This window comes from Panthera uncia (genome assembly GCF_023721935.1).
Source record: "Panthera uncia isolate 11264 chromosome C1 unlocalized genomic scaffold, Puncia_PCG_1.0 HiC_scaffold_4, whole genome shotgun sequence".
Classification (NCBI taxonomy): Eukaryota; Metazoa; Chordata; class Mammalia; order Carnivora; family Felidae; genus Panthera; species Panthera uncia.
Genome location: NW_026057585.1, coordinates 96793203 through 96798340, shown reverse-complemented (window position 1 = coordinate 96798340; position 5138 = coordinate 96793203).

Genomic DNA, 5138 nt, shown 5'->3' with positions numbered 1-5138 from the left:
AAGAGTAGCTTCATTAGAAAAAAAAAAAAAATCAATCAATCAGGGGCGCCTGGGTGGCTCAGTCGGTTAAGTGTCTGACTTCGGCTCAGGTCATGATCTCACGGTTCATGAGTTCGAGCCCCGCGTCGGGCTCTGTGCTGACCGCTCAGAGCCTGGAGCCTGCTTCACATTCAGTGTCTCCCTCTCTCTGCCCCTTCCCTGCTCATGCTGTGTCTCTCTCTGTCTCAAAAATAAATAAACATTAAAAAAATTTTTTTTAAATCAATCAGTAAAAATGAAATTGTCATATTTTAAGAGGATGGAGGAAATGATAAAGGAGTGTGTGTGAGATGAAAACCTTCACTGATAGTAATAGGAAATCAACAAGATCATCTCTAAAGTGGATACATCAAAGTATTGTAGAATAGATTTATTATTTAAGTATGTATAAGTATAACTATGGGGAAAATCAGTTTTTTGTTTTGGGTATTTTTGCACTAATTGGCTGTTGACAAAAAATAATTTAGAAAGTCTAAGACCTCAGTCAAACAGGGGAGGCATATCTTGACTTTGGCAGGTTCTAAGATACTGAAATTAAAAGGAAAGTAAATCGTAATGAAACTAAGAAACCAAAATAGCTTGCAGCAATATTGTTATTTTACCTTTCAGAAATGCTCGTGACAACCAAAGTAGCAATGAGTACACCTAATGTCCAAATTCTAGTTTCTAAATGCCTTTTCTCACAAAAAGGAATCAGGGCTCTTTAGAGGAATTCATTCATTCCAGGTGGAACATCTTGTACCAGAAACAAGAGCATGCTTAAAGACTAATGGAGACACATTAAAAGGACCCGAAGCTAGTTTAAAGGGTTTCCCCGGCCATCATCAGGACAATCTGATCATTAAAACCACTAATGACTGTAACTTATTGTAAAACATTGAATAAATAAAATCCAAGAGTTCATAGTGACTATCAAAAGAGAGAGAGAGAGAGAGAGAGAGAGGTGGGGGGCACCTGACTGGTTCTGTTGGTGGAGCATGTGACTCTTGACCTCAGAATTGTGAGTTCAAGCCCCACATCGAATGCAGAGATTACTTAAAAAATAAAATCTTTAGGGGTGCCTGGGTGGTTCAAACAGTTGTTCGTCTGACTTCTTGTAGCTTGTGAGTTCAAGCCCCAAGTCAGGCTCTGTGCTGATGGCTGATGGCTCGATGCTGGAGCCTGCTTCGGATTCTGTGTCTCCCTCTCTCTCTGCCCCTCCCCTGCTCACTGTTTCTCTCTGTCTCAGAAATAAACAAAAACATTTAGAAAAAAAATTTTTTTTAATTTGCCATTTTGCAACCCCCACAAAGTGACTGAATCAGGCAACTATCACCAGTGGATGCAAAACCATGAAGTGAAAGGTTGTAGGCAAATGGGATATTTGCCTGTGTCAAAGTATCACCCAGAGATTACTTGCAAATTGCAAAGACGGAAAATATGTTTTTCCGGGAGGGATGTGGTGGTCATACTCTTAACCAAGAGATCAAATTTAGCATCACCGAAAATAAGACAACGAGGCATAATGTGTTCCTGATGGGGCGCAATGGAACATACATAGCTTTACTCACAAAGTGTTCAGGCCATTAGGTCTAACCTAAATGTGATCTCAGGAAAAATAGGGGAGAGAGGAATGAGCTAAGTAATGCCATGAGGAACCAATCTAATGAATCCAAAATGCACCACCTTCTACAAACTATCTGGCCAGATATCTTCCAAAAGTCAGTATCTTGGATGGGGAGATTATTCTAGATTTAAAATGACTAAAGACTGGGGCGCCTGGGTGGCTCAGTGGGTTAAGCGTCTGACTTCAGCTCAGGTCATGATCTCGCTGTTCATGTTTTCGAGCCCCGCGTTGGGCTCTGTGCTGACAGCTCAGAGCCTGGAGCCTGCTTGGGATTCTGTGTCTCCCTCTCTCTCTGCCCCTCCCCTCCCAAAGATAAACATTAAGAAAATTAAAAAGACTAACGAACACAATAACCAAATGCAATGCATGCAACTTAACTGGATCCTGATTCAAGAAAACAACTGTAAAAGACATTTGGGGGAATAATTGTGGAAATTTGAATACGGACTGGATACAAGGGGCTATTAGGAAATCATTGTCAATTTTCTTGGGTGTGATAGCAGCATTGTGATTATGTAGAAAAATGTCCTTGTTCTTAGGTGATGCAGGTTGAAGTATTTAAGAGCGAAATGTCACAACAACTTCAACCTACTTTGAAATGGCCCAGCAAAAAATGGAGAGCTAGCTAGCTAGCTAGCTAAACAAATAGGGCAAAATGGTAATGATCCTTGCATCTGGGCGGTGACTATGCTAATACTCCTTGTAAGTTTGCTTCAATTATTTCCAGTTTGACATTTTTTGAAAGAAAATCTTTCTTAAATGTTTATCTAGTTAAATTGAGAGAGAGAGAGAGAGAGAGCACGTGGGTGAGCAGGGGTGGGGCAGAGAGAGAGAGGGAGAGAGAGAATCCCAATTAGGCTCTCTGTGCTGTCAGCACATAGCCTGACACAAGGGCTCAAACTCACGAACCATGAGATCATGACCTGAGCTGAAATCAAGAGTCAGATGCTCAAGTGACGGAGCCACCCGGCGCCCCTATTCTCACAACTTTATCGTAAGCTTTCAGTGATTTCAGAGGGGGCAACTGGATGGCTCAGCCGGAGGAGCATGAACTCTTGATGTCCAGGTCGTGAGTTCGATCCCCATGTTGGGTGTAGAGATTACATCCATGTACACTTAAAAAAAAATATTTTGGAGTAAAAAATTTTAGAAAAATCTAAGTCAGACCTAGACCAGTTGGAGATGCGGCTTCCAATTTAGGGACCTAAAAACACCAGGACTAAGAAAAGTAAACCTTGACAAAGTTGCCCTTATTTAAATACTTGTATTATCTTAGTTCTTTCAGCGTTCAGGAATGTATGTACACTTTCTGGAGCTGGCAGAGCTGGGAATCTAGGGGAGACACAGCCAAGTGACTAGAGTGAAAACTGGGGCCCTTTCCCAGACATTCTGGTTCTCTGCCTAGTGTCCTTTCTTTCCAGTTGAGACTCCTCATTCTTGTGCTTGGAAGCTAGCACCCCAAAGAGCTATTGGGGAGCCCCTCGGTCCCTCAGCGTCTGCCTAGCACTGGCACCCGTGTCCTTTATGTCCTCTGGGATTGTTTTCCAACTACTCTCTGTCCCAGCCCCCACCTGGATTGCAGACCACTCCACGCAGGCTGTGGCTGGCTTTCATTTTTCTCGTGCGTCTTTACACTGTAATTTTGGCACAGTGCTGGATGAGCCGTGAGAGCTCGGTATATCCTTTCTGATCCATTACCTTCAGAAAGCATTTAATAAATGCTCAGAAGAGAGGAGATGGGTAAGAACAGGAATGTCTGGCCTTCTAACAAATCCTCAGGCTTAATGTGTGCAGGATATGAACAAACAAACCAACCAACCAAGAGAACTTACGAAACACATTTCAGGGTGCCTGGGTGGCTCAGGTGGTTAAGCCTCTGACTCCTGGTTTCGGCTCAGGTCATGATCCCATGGTTGATGAGTTCAAACCCCACGTCGGGCCCCGCACTGATGGTGCTGGAGCCTGCTTTGGCTTCTCCCTCTCCCTCTCTCTCTGCCCCTCCCACACTCTCTCAGACTAAATTAATAAAATAAAATAAAACACACACACACACACACACACACACATTTCAAACAAGTAGAACGTTTGATATGATCATCGCTGTAAAGCTGAAGCCCAGAGACGAATTGCAATTAAGAGCAGAAGGATTCCACGCTGTCCAGCCTCCCTCTGGCCTTATCGATTCTCTTCCTGAAGGAGCATTTGCCCTCTTCAAGACGGTGTTCACTGGTCTTCTCAACTGGCCGCGGAACTTCTGGGGGGAGAGACGGCTTTTGTGGTTTTGTCCCTGCTTGACTTTTCTCCGGTTTCTGCACACCCTGCTCCACCCACCTATGGCTGGCATCCAGGGCCCACAGGGCTGCCCACACTAAATGCCTCAGTCTCAATCATGGCACGGAGAGTGGGCCAGGCTGGAGGATGGAACACAGCTTCAGGGTCTGACAGAACGGGGGAGAGCAATTTACGGCCTGGATGACATATATGGGCAAGTGTGTGACCTCAAGCAAGTCACGTGGCCTCCGAGCCTCAGTTTCTTCTTCTGCAAAATGGGAATAATAAAACTAACTTCTCTCCCCAAATGGCTGGGTGGATGAGTTTAGATGACTCAGGCCTCTGCGCTTTATCTAGTGCTGCAAAACGTTAGTGACCATCAGGAGCCACATGCCCAGCTCTGCCGTCCTGTGTGTAGGGCCGCCTCTGGGTGTCTGTCTGCCCCCACCCTCTCTTCCCTTATCCCTGCGAATTGATTCACACATAATCTGATTAATATGAACAGCAGGCATCAGGACTGGCAGGTCTTGACATTTACTCCCTAGGAAGCTTCAAGGGGGTGGCAGTGGAGCTCCTCCAGCCCGGAGCCAGACTGCCTGGGTTCAAATCCCAGTTCCACCAGTTACTGGCCCTGTGAGCTTGGGCAAGGTGTGTCCTAATGTAGACAAAGTACAGTATTATCATCAGAGGCCTGGAGCTGGAATATTTTAGCATTAGGGTTAGAGTTCAAACCCCAGGTCCACCATTTACCACCCGAGGGACTTTATGCAAGACAGTTAATTTCTCTGTGCCTCAGTTTCCTCCTCATCGGCGCAGGCGAATAGAATCAATAGTACCTACCACACACAAGACTACAGGGGCAATCGGATATGTGAGTACGTGGAAAACACCTGGCACATAGTAGGCTCCATCATTTGACTATTTCAAACAAGGTCATTCTTTTCAGGTGTGGAGATCGGCTAGGGGAGGGACGAGCGGATGCACTCGGCTGGCTTTATAGACAAAGGGGGCTGGGCTCCCGGGCTCGCTCAGGCCTCCAGAAGGTCAACTGGACCGGGGATCCAGCTCCCAGCTCCGGTCTGGCCCCGCCCCGCCCCACCTGGCGTCTCCCGGCCCCGCCCCGCCACTCCTAGCCCTGCCCCTGCGCTAGTCTCGCGCACTTTCAAAGTGCGCGAGCTCGGCCGAGACCCGGGGCCGACGGTTGGCCGGGCGAAGCCATTTG